Here is a 19,627-nt window from a genome sequence, read left to right as displayed (position 1 = left end):
ATCCTGGAGTCCTACACAGATGGGTGAAGCCCATGTTTTATTCGGATTGGCTTTTAATGGAAATACAATCAAAGGAGAGATAATGGGTGTGGCAGGATGCAGGAGGAAGGTGTGATCTCACCTGTTCCAATAAAAGGAAAGCAGTGAGTCCAGATCCCTCCAGATGCACTAGGAGCCTTCAGCATTGATGTCAGAGGAGAGACAACAATGGCTGTGAAGAGCATCTATGGCTGTGACTCCAGAAAGCACTGACCTCCCTCTGTTTCTGCGACAACTCTGAGAGCCCTCCTCTATGAAGTTCAGACACCGTGTACCTCTAAGGTGCCTTCTCTTTTTGGTTATGGACACTGATAAAAAGGCTTTTCATCTGCCCAGAGTCCTAGAAGAAGCAAATTCAGGAAAACCTGGCACTGGGCAATTTCGTCAGCCTCTTCAGAGTGGAGCCAGTAATAGGCACAGGCCTGAGAATTCACCCTGGGACAGTGAATTCCCATGGGACCATGGCAGCAAAACTCAACGAGAACTCCATCCATTGCCTGAACTATTGTGAAGACCGCTGCTGGCTGTGCTGCAAACAAAGCCTCCGCTTCACCTGTCTCAGGCATTCAGGGAGAGAACCACGAGGTTCTTTTCACTTGGGACCAAGTGTTCTGACATCTCTCAGTTAGATAGGATCCAGGTCAACAAGACCCTGCGGTGGTTGGGAGCAGAGATTATGTCTGTACTGAACATCTGTTCCTGGATGCTCAACTTTTCTATGAATATAAGTCTGGACCTATTCATGGCCAATAGCTTCCTCCTATTTTCTAATAACTTTTGGAGGGTCAGATGTGCAAATGCCCAGCCGAGCCCACTTCCACCAGAGAAGCCCCAGACACCCAGCATGTGTCTGCAGCATGCGTCTTGGGTTCCCCTTGTTTCACCTCCGGCTGCCACTGTTGAAAGGCAGAAGCAGGAGAGTCGGCTGAATAGGCTGTGGGTGTTTGCAGAACACCTGCATACTGTCAGGGAACTCCCTCTGAATCTTCAGACCATGGGTGCTGGGCTGTGAGTCTCAGGGGAAACCATGAAGTTGCTGCTGGTACTCAGCTGTACACTATTCTCCACCTAACCCAAAATGTACACAAAGTGAGCATTTTCCTGTACTGTGACCTAAAAGCCATTTTAGTTTTTAATGCCTCTGATAGTTCCCATCAATATGCACTCACAAATGTGTCTGCCTCACATTCTTCTGCTTTGGGATCCCAAAAGATAGCAACGAAACCCATCAAAATCTGTCACGAGAAAGCACAAATTACCATTTGGCCACAGTCCCCTCAAGAAGATCAGTTACTTCTGTCCAGAAATAAAGAGCAAGCCGGGGGGGGGGGGGGGGAGAACTACCAGTTCAAATATTCCCAGGTTCTTCTGATATTACCAGGTGTTTATGAGAAGCTACATCTGTGAATTGCTGCTTCGAGATGAATTGAAAACCTGTTTCGGGCGACTCTCTGGGTTGGATCACTGTAAAATGTCATGACAAGTGGGTGAGTTGTGAACAAAGAAAAAGTCACCATGTTAAAAGTCTGAACACCAAGCAAGAAAGAGGACAAATAACTGAATCAAGTTTCCAACTGAAAAAGTCAGAGGACTCAGACATGGAAACATTTTGAAAAGAAAAGGTTCACTTGCAAAGGGTGCAAGAGAAACAGACTTCAGAAGGACTCATTCTCCAAACAGAGAACGTAATAACTAATCAAATAAACTGCAAAATTATCAAAGGCATTGAAACTGACTACCGTGCCACAGCGTGTTGTGCCTGGCATAGTCTATCAATGAGGAATGCTGTGGTGGGACTGATCCTACTGGTTAAGACTGTAAGACGCCCTTCAGTATCAACCATCAGAACACTTTAAAAAAAAAATAAAAATTTCTTACAAGACCTGGAAATTACACAACACACCTGGGGCCACAGAGCGAAATCACAAGTAGAGACAGAGGGAGCATGCTGGGGAGGGGAGCAGGGGGCAGGACAGGGGGATTGTATTGGGGTTAGAGGTGGGGGCTCACCCCTTATTGGTGAATTTAAAACACGAAGAATGGGAAGAAAAAGCAAGGGGCCCAAATGATCAGTTATGGAAATCCTCCAGGATCTCTAAAACAGAGGAGCCTCAGGGAGAGGAGGTGGCCTGTGGCCTGTGGCCTGTGACCTGCAATGTATTTATTCCGGAGGGCCATCTTTGAAGTGAATGCCTCTTTAAGTGGTTGCCTGGCACTAGCATTACAAAAAAAAAAAAACAAAAAAAAACAAAAAAAAAAAAAAAAACTATCAGGGTTCACACTACACGTAGCTCTCTGGGGATGCCAACAATATCCAAAACCATGAATGTGAAATTCATCAATGTCAATTTAAAACCTATTTCTAAACCTTGACAGAATAACGAAGTGTCACTGTGCTCTCTGAAACACAGCCCTTTCGGGGCCCCTGGGTGGCTCAAGTTGGTTGAGCAACCAACTTTTGATTTCGGCTCAGGTCATGATCTCAAGGTTCATGAGTCTGAGCCTCTCATCAGGGTCAGAGCCTGCTTGGAACTCTGTCTGTCTCCCTCTCTGCCCCTCCCCCACTCATACTTGCACTCTCTCCAAAAAAAACTTAAAAAAAATTTTTTTTAAATAAATAAAACACAGCCCTTTCATGCAACAGAACACGCATGTACCTGCACCATAACATACCCTGATCAGGTGGACACGTGATCCCCCAGAGTGTCCTTTCCACTCGAGTGTTTATTTCTCTTGGGAAGATAATGGAACATTAAGAAGAAAGCATCCCTCGCACAGGAACAAGAGATCGCTTTGTTTTTAACAAGCTCACACCCTTTATTCCTTTTTAGCCTATCGTGTTTGAAGTCAGACCCCAGCCACCAGGCTTCTGCACTCCATCCACTCAATTCACAAAAGGGTCTGGCTGAGCACAAAAGATGGACCGTGTTCAGCAATGACACCCATCGGCCTGAGGCCCAGGAACTCAAGCATTCAAAAATTAGGAAGACAAATTTGGTCGGGTCACAGGAGGACAATTCAAAAGGCTGGCTGGTTTGTTTCCTAAGTGGGTTCCTGGGCAGCCCAAGTATGACAGCTGTTTAACACAGGCCCCGAGGGCATGAGCTGAGATTTTGAAAGGGAAAGTGGATCCCACCAACCCTTGTCATTCTGCTCTCAAAAGGAGGAAACAGAAGAAGAAAGAGAGATGCACCTTGAGTCACTACTACACTGTGTTTCCAGGGCTGCATGTTTTCCTGGGGGAGGTGGTGGTCAGAGGAGAGGGGGGAAAGGTTACATTTTGAAAGAAAAGGAAACTGGTGATTAGTGAGCAAAACAGAACTAGTTCCAAGAAACCTGAGGCCTGGCTGGAGCCCACGGCATGTGTAGTAACCATATCCCAAACAGAAATCCTTATCGTAGGGCTCATCCCCAAAGCCTGCTTCCATGGCTGCCTTTTCATCTCGGCAGCCTCCAACAGACCAGTGGCTCAGCAGCAGCTTTCATTAATTTCTCCTATCACTGCTGATCTTGAAGCTTTAGCCAGGAAGGGAGCCAAGGGCTTTGTCTTTTTCATAGGTAATTTACAATTACAAGGGCCAGTTTCCTTGAACCCTACCACTGGGCAGAGGGGATTGAGGAGCAAGCTTCTTTCTCTCCCAGAGAAACAAAGGGATTGGTTAAAAAAAAAAAAAAAAAAAAAAAAAAAAAAAAAAAAGCCAGGCGGCTAGAGCTCATGAATACCCCAGCTCTGGCTCCAGCCAGAAACAAACACGAGAAATAATGAAAGTCCTCAAAGTGCACAGCTGAGGATGCATCTCCGGCTGCATTTGGGGGCAGAGCTCAAAAGCCACCTGGAGTTTCCTGAATCCCAAGTAATAACTTTCAAACTATTTCCTAAGCCAATTTTTTGAGAGCCCTGAACGGCTGGCATAAGTGCCAAGAACAATGCAGCGGCAGAGCTCTGGAGGAGGGGCAGCCCGGCCCCCTGCCCGCAGACATTCACCAGGCAGGAGAACCACTTGAAAGAGGACCGGTAGGGGGGAAGCCCCCTCCCGGAGCCCTTCTCTTTCTTGATGTTCTTCACCAACTCTTGAATGTGTACTCCACCCCTTCCAGGGAAAGAATTTCTAAGCTGAACACCTTAAAGTGTACATTCTTTTATTAACTATAGAAAAGAGTTTTTTCTTGGAAGGAAAAGAAACCTAACTTGCCAGCTCTATTGAAACTAAGTTAGTAACCAGTCCTGCACACATGTCATGTCATTCAATACACCCAACACAAGGTCAGTGTTGTTTTTATCCCTGGCGACCAGAGGGGTTAAATCATTCAGTCAAGGTCACAAAGGTCCGATGTGCCCAAGGTGGGGTCAAACCCAGCTCCCTCAAAAGCCTGCAGAAAAGTCTCTCCTGTTACGCGGTCCTGAGCATCACCAGCACAGGCTATGAAGGAGGATATCAGACGTAAGCCTCTCTGCCCACATGTGGACCCCTCATGATTCATTCTCACTGACAGTTGCTAAGGCCATCATGCCTGTGTGATCCATTATGCTGCAATCCACCTTTCCTGAGGTCCTGTGCACAGGCACAGCAGCGTCTGTGATCTGACTGCTTAGTAAATGCTTCTTAGGGACAAACGCAAACTCTGCTCCCGAAGCTCTTTCCACCTCCATGGGAAGACAGGGCCAATGTGAGCTCTCAGCTAGATGATAAGAGCAGCAGTTTGTGTTTGGTGCCTAGGCTCTGGCTACCTCCTCTGCCCTTTGCCCTTGTTGGTCTCCTCTTCATCTCCAGAAGCTCCAGGCCACCTCCCACTACTATAATTTCTCCTACAGCTGAAAGAAACGACCAGTGACTCATTCATACTAAAGTGTACAGGACTATAAATATTCATCCTTATAATAAAGAAGTACATCTCATGATAAAAATTACTAGTGTACCCTAGACTAGGAACTGGGACTTATTTCTAGGCAAGAGATTTTTCTTGCATCCCTAAAAACAAACCACAGAAGTAGACCATTTTTGTCTCACTTCAGATTAAAGCAACCTGACATGCTCACAACACACATGCACGCAGGCACGTGGGCATGCAGAGAGAGGAACAACTTAGAAATAGTAGTATCTCCACTAACCCAGTTATTATATGCTGAGTGCCTACTATTGTAGTGAGGGCATGAGGGTGGGTTGAGAAGGTAAAGAGCACACCAGGACCCTTAAGAAGCTTATGATCTCTTTTGGGACACACAGGTATCTGAAGACACTGCTGGGGAATAGCACCACCTCAGTTGTTTGGTTTCCAGGAGATGCTTAACGAAGACCAACTCCGTGGCAATGAGGTTCCGTTCACAAGCCTGCTCAACATGGGGTCTGTCCTATCTTCCTCCGCCCTCCCCCCCTCCACCACCAAGCAGGGATTGAGAAATTTTTTTTAAAAGTGAAACCTTTGGACTTTATAGCGAAGCATCCAACCTGGTACTTACCAAGAGAAACTGAAGGGGAAACACCAAAGAGCTGCTCTACTGAATCACACAAGCTATTGGGATTATTTGCAGGCATGTCTCTGGATCTCCTTATTTTTTTTTCAGCCAAGCCCAATGTGTGGTACAAAAACTGCGCCCAAGGAGTTGGTGAATAAATGAATAAATGAATGAACGCATGAACAAGTTATAGAACTTAGGGTAGGCATCAGGTCCAGCTCTTTTGGGTCTACCTGGTGTCCGTGTACAGGTCCCGAGGCCCGTCCGCATCTCTGCCCAGGGGAGAGCAAAGCCCACCCTCCCTTCCCCACCTCTCAGGACCGCCGGGAGCATCAGAGAAGCTCATGAACTCCAGAGCGTTTTCAGAAGCATAAAGCACTTTCCGAGTTCAAGGGTTGTTATTATTCTTTTGGAGACACCATGACAATCCGCAATAGTTCTTGTAGGGAAATTGAATCCATCCCTGATTAATCAGCCTGTTTACTGCAAGCTGATTGCAGCCTGACTTGCCCCCACTCTGGCTCTCAGGCTCCCTCCTCCACTGCCTGCTGCTCAACTTTCAGATGCCGGGCCAGGAATGAGCCCTGGAGGAGGGGCTCCTTCTCCCCTGCCGCCTCCACCTGCACGCAGTCTCATCACCCCCATCCCTATACTCACCTCCATTCTGGGTACTCCCGGCTGCCCCAGAACACCCACACAAACCTCCCCAGCAAAATAGCCCCTCTAGATGACAAAGCACTGCTGCGACCCCGCCACCCTCCTCACCAATCCTGCTTGTTAGCGTGGCTATTTCTTTTCAGGGAGGGGTGACACATCTCTGCTCCACAATATGCATGTGAGCCCAAGACAAAGGCTTCTTAAGAGCAGTGGCAGCCTCACGTATACAGAAGCAGAGGCTGCTCCGAGCTAAGGGGACTGAGACTGGAGTTCATCCTTCTAATAATTCCATACTGACACCCCCAGCCACCCCCTTTGGGGGACAGAAGAGCAAAGGCACTTGGCATTTTTAACTTCCTGCAGCAGAGCCTGGTTCTGAGTGTTCCTCTCTCGGCAGTATCTATCATAATCTCTAAAAGCAGTGTCGTGCTGGCGTGAGTCACCTCTCAAATACAAGCGCCATGGTTTAGGAACATCCTGTCCAGAGACAACGGAGAACACTGATGTAACAATGGCACTGACCTCATGACCCTCTATTTCTCTCTTTGTTCCCATAATGTCTGCTATTCAGCCTCCGAGCTAGCACAATTCTGTTCAAGTAAAACAATACTGTGTTTTACTATAAACGTGTCAGACTCCTCTGCTGAGTCCTTTCTTGCTTTCTTTGTAGATGCTGGGGTCCTTACCCAATAAGCACTCAAGATAGATTTATTGAGAGCCAGATGAACACCAAGTCAACCGGAGTAATAAAAGGTTGTGTCCTGCCCTCCTGATACAGCTACAGCCAGCTAGGGTTTCTTGAGCACTTGTGGTGGCTAATAAGAATATTGCATCCATAATCTCATTTCAACTTCCCAACAACCCTGTATCTTGCCGTGTTGAAGAAAGTGAGGTTTAGAGAATTCAACGAATGTGCCCAAGTCAGCGGAAAGGCTGAGATTTGAACGCAAACCTCTGACTTTTGAGACCATAGCTTGAAGGAAGTGCCATTTAACCACCTGCATCAAAACAAGCAGAGACCACTGAAGGGCTAAATGGGGCTCGCTGGTGTTCCTCCCTTCCTTTGTTCTCGCTCATTCTTTTAACAGGTCTACTGAGCATCTTCAGAGGGCCAGGAACTTTCTAGGCACAGGGATCCTTGTCCCTGCCCTTCAGTTCCTCAGTCTAGTTCATCTGTGTGGCCTTAATAACTTGGGTCAAGTCATGGAGGGGGCAGAATGCAGGGTAAGAGTTGGAAAAACACACAGGGCACAAGGGACACATCACAGTGGGAGCCAAGTTTAGAGCCTGGGGTTTGGAGTCAAGGTGACTAGAAAACTGAGGCTCCCAGAATCAGAGTGGAGGAAAAGTCAGGAATTAGGCAGCCCTTTCTGGAGGAATCCTGAGCAAGGACGCCTGGGAGGGAGATGATTTACAATTAGCCCCAAGACCAACTCTTTGTTACAGAAGGAACATGACTCAATAAATGAAGATGCAGACTAAGAAGACACATCAATTTGCATCTCTGCCTCTGGCTGGGACCCAGGAAAACCCTTTGAAAAGGTCACCATGATATTCCCATGGATCATTTGTTATGCTCCAACCCAGAGAAGTAGCTCTCTGTCGCAGATGTGAATGTATGGAGGGTGATGGGGTCTCTCAGAGTGCACCCCCACACACAAGACCTCCCTACTGGGCACTCAGCTCAGCAGGAGTGAGGGCCGGGGGGGGGGGGGAGATCATATAAACAGGCAGTTTCCGGTTGTCTTAGAAATTCATTCATTCACAAACCCAACCAAGTCTCTGCCCTCCCAACCACGGCCCTGAGTCATCCACAGGCAACGTGGACTCCCCACTTCTTTCACTCCGGGATTGCTGGCAATCACCCAGCAAAATGCCCAAAAGACCCAACTGAGGAAAACATGGTGGAAAGGTGCGGGACGGGAATGTGGCTGCTCTTCAACTCAGACTTTCTTGGTGCCCAATCTAGATGGATCTCTCCATTTACCCTAAAATCCTTTCACTTAACACCCTGCCAATTTTCAGTATTCTAGAATGCAAGAGATGTGGCACAGTAATTTCGACAGGGAGGCAAAAGACGAGGGTGGATCCTGCCCCAGCTCGGTCCATGACTAGCCGCGGAGCCTTGGTCTAAACACATCTTGCCTGCTCCTCACTTTCCTGGTCTGTAAAAGGACAACAAAACAGTGTCTACTTCACAGGCCTACCCAGAAAGGCAAATGAAATACTCCAAGCAAAGCACTCAAACAACGCCTGGCGGAAAGTACACATCCGTCTCGCAGGCCTCCAAGTCGACTCTTCTCCAGACTGCGTACCTTCACTTGACATGACTTTCAACTCTTCTTAGAATTGTGTTCACTCTGTTAGCAGGGACGACAGAAATAAATCCAAGATTTGCTGAGCACCGAGTCTGGACAAGGGCCTGTTCTAAGGGATGTTCACAAATTATATCATCCTCACAAGACTTAATAAGGTTAACTATTGTTCCATTTGACTGACAAGGAAACTGAGGCTCAGAGACATTCAGCACATCCTCAAGGCACACACCGCCTGTCACTGGCAGATTTGTCACTGGCAGATTTGGAGGACACCATGCTTTTTCCCTCTAGTGCACCGTCTGCCTTTTGTTGTGTCCTCTCAACGTGCTGTGCCCAGAACAAGTCACCTGGTTCCAGGTGTAACAGAAGCAGTGCCGAGGGAGAAGGACTTTCTCCAGCCTCCCCACGGGCCCTGCACTTCGACTCAAGTAAGCTGACACACACCGAACTTGACATTTCCTATCTTCTGATATATTAGTCCACCCAGCCTCTCCATCCTGTACTTGAGCAGGTGTTTTACTTTTTTAATGCAAGGATAAAACCTAACATATGACCCTATTAACCATCATTTTGATAAATTAAGTTCGTTTTTTCAAGCCTGAACTAATCATTTTGGATCTGAATCTTTTCAACCGACATATCCATTATCTCTCCCATCTTCATGTCACCTACATATTTCTTTTCTCTGTCATTGATTAAAGGAAATGTTAACAATGCAAGATCAAGAGTAGAACCTTGTAGCTCTAAAACCTGTATCTTAAGAATGCTTCGTTAAAAAGCACTCTTGAGTATATTCCATGAATAACTGATCCAGCCCAAAGCCCTCCACCTTGAGCCCAAGGTTATCCTGCGAGGCTTTTCCAACACCTTGCAAAAATTAGGATACACCATGCCTACTACAAAGAAGGGTTTGAGGTTAGCTAAACAATACTTGCTCCTTGCTTAGCATACGATGATTCCTAGCGATTACTATTTGCTTTACCAAGGTTACACAAACCATCTTTCAAATACTCTTATTTTAGAATCTTGCCCAGGATCTTAAACCAGCTCACACATCTGTAAACTAGCTCCTACAGACCAGTTTGAAAACAGGAATACTTAGTGCCTGTCTCCAACCTTCCGGAACATTCTGACTCTGCAAAGTTGTCCTCAAATATTGCCAGCAATATTATAGTACACCAAAGTTTGACATCTAACCTGGGATGTAATTGTCGAGATCAAGAGACTTGAGCCCATTTAAGGCAGATGGAGCTGTCTTCTAATTGGAACACCAGAGCTGGTCATCCACACTTATTAGTGCTGATCACCCCAGGCTTGTGACCTGCAGGACTAATCTCCCAGTGAGCCTGGACTTCCACTGTCACTTGCTAAGCTCAGACAAGCTGGGGCTAGGAAAGATCAGCCAGATAGTACATTCTAAGGCTTACACTGAAATGTTCTTTGAGTCTGCAGGCCCCAGGAGAGCCCCATCACAGAAATTAGTCCTTGATTTTCAGTAGGACAGGAGTAAAAGGCTTCCCGCCTGAAGCAGGATTCACTGCAGAAAGAAGGTCCTCTGGTTTAGTGTAGTACATCTAGTGTACAAATCCCCAAATTCAAGGGTCTCTGACCTGATTTGACCTAATCTGCCCACATGCACTGCCCTAACCTAGTTCCCAAACTCTTTCCTGGCTCCCACCATCTTCCTATTACTGCCTCAGCCACACCCAGACTCCCGGAATCCCGACCCACCATGAACACACTTCATTCTCGGCCTTGCCCCGGGTTTTTTCAGCCCTGCAGTAGAATTAAGTTTCCTCAAACCTCCAGGGCTCAGGTCTTCGAACAGCACTGAAGGGCAAGGTCACTGTCAGAGTTGAGATCTACGCAAGGCTTAACCTCTAGAGCTCATTTCTTCTATCGGGGGTAACCTGCAAACTATACGGCGCACCCTGACTAAATTTAAAAATCACTCAGAAGGCTCTGACCTAGAAATTCTAAGAATTTACCCTTAAGGAAATAATCAGGAATGGTAAAAAAAAAAAAAAAAAAAAAAAAAAAAAGCCACAAGAGCATAATTTCTGAAACAATCCTAATGTCCAGGAGTGGGGAGTTGGTTAAAAAAGAAGAAAAAAAAAAAAAACGGTCTGTGAGTTTGAGCCCCGCATCGGGCTCTGTGCTGACAGCTCAGAGCCTGGAGCCTGCTTTGGATTCTGTGTCTCCCTCTCTCTCTGCCCCTCCCCCATTCATGCTCTGTCTCTCTCTGTGTCAAAAATAAATAAAACATTAAAAAATATATTAAAAAAAAAGGGGGGGGGGCGCCTGCGTGGCTCAGTCAGTTGAGTGTCCGACTTCAGCTCGGGTCATGATCTCACAGTCTGTGAGTTCGAGCCCCACGTCAGGCTCTGTGCTGACAGCTCAGAGCCTGGAGCCTGTTTCAGATTCCTTGTCTCCTTCTCCCTCTGCCCTTCCCCCATTCATGCCCTGTCTCTCTCTCTCTCTCTCTCTCTCTCTCTCTCTCTCTCTCTCTCTCTCTCTGTCAAAAATAAATAAAACATTAAAAAATATATATTAAAAAAAGAAGAAGAAAACTGGCACAGCCACAAATGGAATGGCAGGTAAATAGATTGATTGATTGATTGATAAAATAAATAGATGATCTACAATGATAAACATATGTATGACATGTGAGGATATATATATATATCCTTTAAGAATTATAACAGAATGTTTAGTTACATAAGACAAACATTCATGATACATTGTTCAAGGAAAGAACAGGTTACAAAATAATCCGTATGATACGACCCAAAAACTTTTAATTTTGTTAAGAGAGAGAGAGAGCAGGGTACAGGCAGAGAGAGAGGGAGAGAGAGAGAATCCCAAGCAGGCTCTGCACTGTCAGCACAGAGCCAACACGGGGCTCAAATTCTTGAACCGCAAGATCATGATCTGAGCCAAAATCAAGATCCAGACGCCCCAATGACTTGAGCCACCCAGTCGCCACAAGACCCAAGCATTTTTAAAAAGATATATAGACAGATAGATGATGATTAGAGATGAAAAGGAAGAAGGGAAAATATTAGAGATAGACAAAAAAGATATTAATAGTAGTCATTTCTGGGTAGTAGATTTTCAAGCAATATGCGTGCTTTTCTATTTTATCCAGTTTCTGTGAAAATACAATGAATATGTATTATTTTGTAATTGATAAGAATAAAAATCAATGTGGGTATACTACAGTTTCTCACTGCAAGGATAGAATTCATTCTCCATTCATTCACGCATCAAGATAAAATCTAAACACCTATCACGCGGAAGACGCTGTGCCATGTGCTCCAAAGGGTGGAGAGAATGAGATATGAATGATCTTGTCCTCGAATTACTTACACTTATACAGGGAGACGATAAGAGAGCACAAACACCTATGACCAAAGACAACAGAAACAGTGCTGTGTAAATGGACAGGTAACGAGTGACCAAGCTCAGAGGCCCAGCAAGGAACGGATGATCAGCACCCTGGAAGTGGGTAGAATTTCAATAGGTGGACAGGATGTGGGAAGAGGGTGACCCATTTGTCCTGGTTCACCCAAGGCTTTACCAGCTTGAGCCCTGAAAGTCCTGCACCCCGGGAATCCCCAGTCTCTAGTAAACCATGACTACTGGCTACCTTCTTTGGGAAGTGCTCTCTGGCTGAGAAAAGGTAAAGGCATTAAGACAGGGCCAGGCAAACCTTGTTCCCTGGAAGGAAGGCAGTCCAGCTTGAGAAAAGGTAACAAGGAACCAAACCACAGATGACTCTGAAGTCTAGCCACAGGGAATGGATTTAACCCAGTGGCAACAGACAGCTATCGAAGATTTTAGAGGAGAAGCAACTCTGAAAGAATAACCTGGAGGCAGTCTACCTAGCAAACCAGAGGAGGAGACCAGGAATGCAGGTGAGATCCCAGAACAGTACCCAGGAGACTCCCTCTCGGGAAGTGGTGTGGCAGGAGGGCACTAATGCCATTTACATGCAAACATGCAAAACAGATGGGGGTGGGGGGAACAGACCCCACAGGTTTGCACCCTGGCGCTGGGCTCCAACCACCACCTCAGCAGCCACTTAATCCACCTAAAATCAAGAGCTCAAATGAATATGCCCAGTGGGAATGCCAAGCAAAAACACACTAACAAAGTAAAACACCCTTTGCAAGCAAGTGCCTCCACGGTGATGAAGAAATGCCAGGCTCCAGTGCTTGGGAGAGGACACAACCCGATGTTTGCAGCGTCTCCTGAGAGCGAGGTGTTCTTAAGTACAGCATGGTAAACCAATGCAGGGGGTCCCTGGAATCCAGAGCCACTGAACGGTAAGGTAAATTTGCCTCTGCTGGCTTAAAGTTGCCCACCTTGTTTACTTTCGAGACCTCCCTGAGCAGAAAAAGCTCAGCTGGCTGGTTAGCTTCCTGACATGGTCTTAGGCATGACAAGAAAGAGAGCACGCTCTTTTCAGCTGCGGCTTCCCCAGTCCTCAATTCCGATTCCATTTATTTCCCTCACCCCAACACATGCAAACAAACTGCTCCAATATCAACCCGAGTATAATTCCCATGGTTTCTTGCTGCCAACAAGGTTACCTTCACGCAAAGACAGCGAGAGGACCTAGCTAATTTCAATCACTTTAAAATAAAAATAAATAAATAAAAAATTAAAAAAAACACCCTGTCTTACATGCAGGTGATGTTTTTACCTCCTCAAGGGTCCTCTACTCTGGTGTTCCCTGATCCTCAGCACAATCCTGGAGCCAGGCATGAATGACTCCACCCTCCCCACTTTATGGGGAAGGAAACAGAGAAATGGAGAGGTGACGTGAGTCGCCGAAGATCAGACAGTGACACATAATCACGTCTCCCTCTGTGCTATGTCCACCATCCATTGTCCACAGCATCCCTGTTCCCTTAGGGCCTGAGTCAGGAAGTACAGAGGTGAAGGGAGAGGGCTCCATCATCTCGCATTCCATCCTGACCTTCAGTTACACTAACAAAACCTAAAGATCTGAACCAACCCAACCCACTGGTGAGCACATCTACACTGGACACGCCCGTACGAAGCACAAGCAAAACCAGGGAATGTTTGCAATGATGAAGAAATCAAAGAACGGAGATTTTAGAGAAAGAAAAAGGATTTTCTAGATCTGTGTGGTCTAACACAGTAGCCATCAGCCGCGTGTAACCATTGAGCTGGTCAGAACGGACATGGGCTGTAGGCGTCTTGTACACCCCTGATTTCAAATACTTCATGTGGAAAAAAATAATAAAACAGCATTAATATTTTATATTGATTACCTGTTGCAATTCTAATTTTTGGAGGTATTGGGTAAAAATGAAACCTATTACTAAAATCAATTTCACCTCATTTTTACTTTTTCAACCTGGCTATTAGAAAATTTTAAATTATGGGGCGCCTGGGTGGCACAGTCGGTTAAGCGTCCGACTTCAGCCAGGTCATGATCTCGCGGTCCAGGAGTTCGAGCCCTGCGTCAGGCTCTGGGCTGATGGCTCGGAGCCTGGAGCCTGTTTCCAATTCTGTGTCTCCCTCTCTCTCTGCCCCTCCCCGTTTGTGCTCTGTCTCTCTCTGTCCCAAAAATAAATAAACGTTGAAAAAAAAATTTAAAAAAAAAAAAAAAAGAAAATTTTAAATTATATGGGGTGCCTGGCTGGCTCAGTTGATAGAGCATGCAACCCTTGATCTCGGGTCCTGAGTTCGAGAACCCACACTGGGCATGGAGCCTACTTTAATGAAAGAAGAAGGAGAAGGAGAAGGAGAAGGAGGAGGAGGAGGAGGAGGAGGAGGAGGAGGAGGAGGAGAAGGAGAAGGAGGAGGAATATATAAAATTTTTAAGTTATATATGTGGCTCACATTATATTTCTATGGGGCACCACTATTCTAGAAAGTTTTCTTCTTTGTTTTTGTGGAATAAAACCAGAATGTCTTTTCTTCCCAATATTCTTAATAGCATGTAAAAAAAAGATGTTTTCATACTGGCATATTCCTGACATTTGTCCCACTTTCCTGGAGCGCTCCCAGCCCCGTTGGCCTAGTTTGTCCGTCATGCTGACTCACTTCTCAGGAACAATCAGAATTTTCTGTGTTATGGTCTTTGATGAACCTGCCACACTCAACAAACCCAATTCCTCAGAACTGGGGTCCATTGCTGAAGTGTCCCTCCCTTGCTGGCCTCCAGATTTCTTTCCCAGAGTCGAAGTCACTGGGCGAAGGTCAGGACACAATCAGATCTGGGAGGCTCTAATTGTACTTCACAGGCACCTCCCAAACTTTTCTTCTATGGTAACAAAATTCACTGTCCCAAGGCTCTGTGTGCCTTACATTTTATCAGGCTGCCCAGCTGGCCTTCTTTTTTCCTGCTGAAATTGCTTCCAGTTTATGATGTGACCATCTCACAAGCATAATATGTAGGTGGTGCCCTCAGGGGCTTCCTAATTGTCACTGTCCCTGGGTTTTATATGTGATCATCAAAGAGAAGATGCTCATAAGCAGAGGCAGCAACCGAAAGGGAAGAAGATAAAGAAAGACACCGGAACTCAGCCACAAAAACTCAGAGGAAAGAACCAGATCATAGACAGCAGGCAACAAAGCAGTGTTGGTGACAGACTGGAAGGGAAGAAACGAGGCTCTGGGTAAGAACAGCAGAAGAGATGGAAACAGACCTCTATTTCCTTTAGTTTTACTGCGTGCTGCCAATTTTGATGCTAGAACGTACTTCTTTTTTGGTGGGGAAGGGGATCAGGATGATGGTTCTTCTTCCAACGGCAGAGAAGTCAAGGCCTTTTCTCCCTTCCTCAGTCAGACAGAACTCCAGTGTCAGCTGGCACCCTCCTCACCTAAGAACAACCCTGCAAATGACGATGATAACGAGGGGTGCCTGGGTGGCTCAGTCGGTTAAGCATCTGACTCTTGGTTTTGGCTCACATCATGATCTCATGGTGCATGAGACTGAGCCCCACATCAGGCTCGCACTGACAGCACAGAGCCTGCTTGGGATTCTCTCTCTCTGTCTCTCTGTCTCTCTGTCTCTCTCTCTCTCTCAAAATAAAAATAAATACTTTTAAAAATAAATAAATAAAGATGACAATGGTCCATCCTTGTGGGCAGAGGGAGAACCAGAGTATCTGGCCCCATTGACCTGAGACTCAACTTCAGAGGACTCAGGTAAGATAAAAGAACCACATTCCCACTCCAAAAATATTCCAGAGGCCAGATATCAAGGTCCTGGAGGAATGAAGATGATTTCTTATCCTAAAAAACTGCCTGGATGTGGCTAATACTTGCTCTCTTTGGCTCTGATCATTTCTGTTATTTATGTTCAGTTCTCATTCTCTCTCTCCCTCTCTCCTTTCCTCTTTCCCTTCCTCCATTACTCTCTCTCTCTCTCTCTCTCTGTATCTGTCTCTGTCTCTGTCTCTCTCTCTCTCTCTTTCTGCCCCTGTCCTCTCTTCCTGAAAAGCAACTTGGGGAAGTGTGGGCTTTGGCATCAGAAAACCCTGGATTCAAAACTCAGCTCTGCTTCCCTCCCTTCTCTGAGGATATACGTTTTCATTCTGTACCCCAACAGTCAACAAAATTTAACACCCCCTGAAATACTGTTTCATGTATTCAACAGGTATTTACTGAGAACCTTCTATGTATGTGTTGAAACTAGAAGACAGAGCATTACCAAAATGGACCAAAACCTTGACCTTGTACATTTTAAATTCTAGCTGGAGGAAGATTATCAGTAAACAAATGAACAAATAAATTATACACCTGACAATTATAAATTTGGGGAAGGGAAAATACAGCAGAGAGGAGGACTAAGAAATGCAGTGAGTGCAAATTTAAAGGACTTGAAACTGAGAAAGCAGGTCAAGCAGGCTTGGGGAAGAGCACCCAGCCAGAGGGCACAGCACAGCAAAAGCCGTGAGGCAGGAGCAGCAAGAACCTTCTCCTGGGTGGCTGTGAGTCAGATGAGCGACAGGGGACAAGGTCCACGGTAAGGGCTTTGGAGTTGGCTTGAAATGAGACAGAGCTGGGGATGCTGGGTGAGGTAGGGGGACACTGACTTATGTGTAAGAGTGTTACCTGGTGTGAACACACAGTGGGAAGGGCAGAAATTAGAACACTGGATCTGAGGCTACTGAAATAATCCTAACCAGAGATCACGATCGCTCAGACCAGGGTTTCAGCCGTGGCAGTGGTGAGAGCCAGTCTCCATCTACTTCGTAGCCCTGCACTGGTGTGTGACATACATTTAAAAATACACCCCAAAGCAGAAATAGTAAAAGGAAGAGGTTCAAAAATAAAAATAGAGGATCTACTATTTTCTTCCAAACACTCAATGGAATCAACCTTGTCCACTCCCTGGATATACCCCACTTTCAAGAGCACTGATGTAGATTGCACCAAATAATGTGTGTAAAGTACCAAGCATAGGTGTAAGAACACAGGACGAGCTTCATTATACTAGTCTCTCCTGCCCTGACCCCTATTTAACTTAGCCTATGATCCCTTGCTCTCCCATCATATCGCCTCTGGCCCTCCTCATGCTGCCTATGACCTGGCCGCTTGCCTGACTAAGGTTATCCTAGTATAACTCTCAGCTATTCCAAAAGCTCCCCTTCTGGAAAGGCACCATCTTCTGGGCTGGGAGGAAAAGGTGAAGAACCCTGGAGTTTTGGCTTATGTCTAAAACAGACATCACACTCCATCTAACAGCAGAATGCCCATCCTTCCCAAGGTGGCAAGGAATTTGACCAAGAGGAATCACATTCTGAACAAACACATCTTATCAAGTTTAAAAGAACAGAAATCCTACAAAGTATATTCTCAGACGACAATGGAATTAGACTAGAAATCAAAAACAAAAAGATGAGCTGTGAAATACCCCAGTATTTGGAAATTAAACAACACCTTTCTATGTTAAATAACACTGGATAAAAATGAAGTTTCAAGGGAATTTTTTTAATATTTTGAACGCCATCAAAATTAAAAGGCAACTTATCAAAAGTCATCAGATGCAGCAAAAGCAGTGCTCAAAAGTATATAACATGTACAGCATATTAAATGCATATTATCAAAAAATAATAAAGATCTAAGATCAATAACCTAAGCTTCCACCATAGGAAACTAGAGGAAGAAGAGAAATTCAAGCCAGAAGCAAAGAAATAAGAAAAATAAAAGCAGAAGTCAATGAACTTGAAGCCAGGAAAACAACAGAGAAAAATGAACTAAAATTAATGCTGGTTCTTTGAAAAGATCAATAAATTGACAAACTTCCAGTGAGGAGAGCCAAGAAAAAAAGAAAAGACACAAACACCAATATTAGAAATGAAAGAGTAATTATCACTAGTGACCCCATTGATATTAAAAAGATAATAAATATCCATAAATTTAACACTTTAGATAATACGGACCAGTTCCTTGAAAGGCACAAAATACCAAAAGTGACACCAGGAGAAAGAGATACCCTAAAGAGCTCTGTATCTATTAAAGAAACAGAATCAATAATCTTCAAAAAAAGAGAGAGAGAAATCACCAGGTCCATATGGTTTCATCCCTGAGTCCTACCATCATTTAGGGCAGAAATAACACCAGAAGGCAGAAGCAGAGAGCACATTTGCTAACTCATTCTATGGGACCAAAATTTATCCTAACACCAAAACCAGAAAAAATTTTTTCAAGAAAACGACAGACAAATATCTCTCGTGAACATAGATGTAAAAATCCTCAACAAATATTAGCAAATCAACAATATATAAAAAGAATTATACAACAAGACCAAATGGGATTGTCGCCGGTATGCAAGGCTGGTTCAACATTTGAAAACCAACGGACCTAAGTCATCATCACATTAATAGACTTAAAAAGTCAAACCACACGATAGTATCCATCAGTGCAGAAAACCCAACACCCATTTATGATAAAAACAGCAAACTGGACATAGTGGGGAATGTCCAGAAGAATATCTACCCAACAAACCTACTGCTAACAGGAAGCCAGGAGCTACGGAAAAAATAGGAAGCAATCCCATGGAAAAGGACCCACAGTGAAAGTGGATAGTTTTTCCTGAGATTTGGGGAAGGCCAAGGAGGGCTGGGGCTCCTTCCTTGTCCCCATCACCCCACCTGCAAGTGGGATGATGATGACCACGTTGTGTGGGGAGGGGGCTGAGCTGAGACAAGGGGACACAGCTGTTCCACCCACAGCACGTACTACACTCTGCTCTCCACAGCACTTAGCACTTGCTAACATGTCGTGTAATCTACTTTCTTGACTCTCCCCCACTAGAAAGTAAGCTCCGGGAGGCAGGGACTTCGCTGTTTTATTAACTGCCACATCACCACCACACAATGGCGTGTGCGTATTTTTGTTGCGTGAATAAACCAGTTCAGGCCTTTGTGATCTTTTAGATTATTCAGGGGCCAAGACCACGGGAAAGAGGGTCACAGGGTCGGGACGAATAAGGCAGCAAGCCATCCTTCAGCTATGGGCATCTTCTCAGACAGAGGGGGGCACCACAAACACCACGGAAGCTTCTCGGTCTCCTTCCTCCCCCTGGACCCACCCACCGTGCAGGGAGATATCTGCCAGGCTCGCAATCGCTAACTGGCTCACCTGTGACAAGGAGGGTGTGCTGTCCCTCCTCAGCCACCGCAGCCCGCCCCAAACCTTCACTGGCTTCCTGAGCCAAGAGAACCATATGTGAGGATGGCCTAGAAAACAGCATCGTGCAAATGTTTTCATTCAGCGGTAAAATCATTTGATTTCATTCAGGCTTGTCTTTGCAAGGGCAACTGAAGCCAGCTTGACAGAGAGCCGTTAAATAGACTAATTAGGAAATGATCTGGAGAGGCGGCGTGGCAGAGTGGGGAAGAGTCAAGCAACCAGGATTGGATTCGGGCACAGTTACTGGCTATGTGGCTTCTGGCAAGACGAGAACCTCTCTGAAGCCGGGCTTCTTCCTCTTTGGTAAGTGGGAAGTACTACTGAAATCTGTTACTCTTGTTTCATTGTTGCTACTGTGGGAAGAATCACAAAAGAAGGAAGGTTGGAGGAACTTCCAGGAGCTGGAGATGCATCTCAGGAAGGAGGAAAACCTACCAATGGCAGCTGGGCTACTTGAGCTGCACCACAGGAGCATCAT

At 45.6% G+C, this 19,627-nt stretch overlaps 1 protein-coding gene and 1 long non-coding RNA gene across 3 annotated transcripts in view; one reads left to right on the top strand and one right to left on the bottom strand.

Moving 5' to 3' along the window:
• Positions 1-19,627, bottom strand: part of SORCS3 (sortilin related VPS10 domain containing receptor 3) — a 597,794-nt gene that overhangs the window by 514,821 nt on the left and 63,346 nt on the right. The gene's annotated exons all lie outside the window — the stretch shown is intronic.
• Positions 4,365-5,669, top strand: LOC123380901. Its single transcript, XR_006587282.1, has 2 exons — positions 4,365-4,481; positions 5,265-5,669. It is a non-coding gene; the product is annotated as an uncharacterized LOC123380901 (long non-coding RNA).

The sequence above is a fragment of the Felis catus genome, chromosome D2 (genome assembly GCF_018350175.1).
Source record: "Felis catus isolate Fca126 chromosome D2, F.catus_Fca126_mat1.0, whole genome shotgun sequence".
Taxonomy (NCBI): Eukaryota; Metazoa; Chordata; class Mammalia; order Carnivora; family Felidae; genus Felis; species Felis catus.
The sequence above is the reverse complement of the archived record's forward strand: the minus strand, read 5'-3'. Positions and strand labels throughout refer to the sequence as shown.